The sequence below is a fragment of the Pygoscelis adeliae genome, unplaced genomic scaffold (assembly GCF_000699105.1).
Source record: "Pygoscelis adeliae isolate BGI_AS28 unplaced genomic scaffold, ASM69910v1 Scaffold896, whole genome shotgun sequence".
Classification (NCBI taxonomy): Eukaryota; Metazoa; Chordata; class Aves; order Sphenisciformes; family Spheniscidae; genus Pygoscelis; species Pygoscelis adeliae.
In genome coordinates, this window is record NW_008824916.1 from 7,615 (window position 1) to 7,867 (window position 253).

Here is a 253-nt window from a genome sequence, read left to right on the forward strand (position 1 = left end):
CCACCCCAGCCGCGGGGACGGTCCCTGTGCTGTGACACCGTGTTCAGCGACAGGGAGGGGAGGGGATTGGGGACAGGTGACCGTTGCCTGGGGGCTGGCTGGGCATCGGGCTGCTTGGAGGAGGTGGTGAGGGATTGCCTTGGCATCGCTTGGTTTGGTTTTATTTTTTTCTTCTTTCTTTTGCTTATTAAACCCACGAGTTTTTGCTGCTCTTATTCTCCCCCCCCCCCCCCCCGGGGGGGCCGCGGGGGGG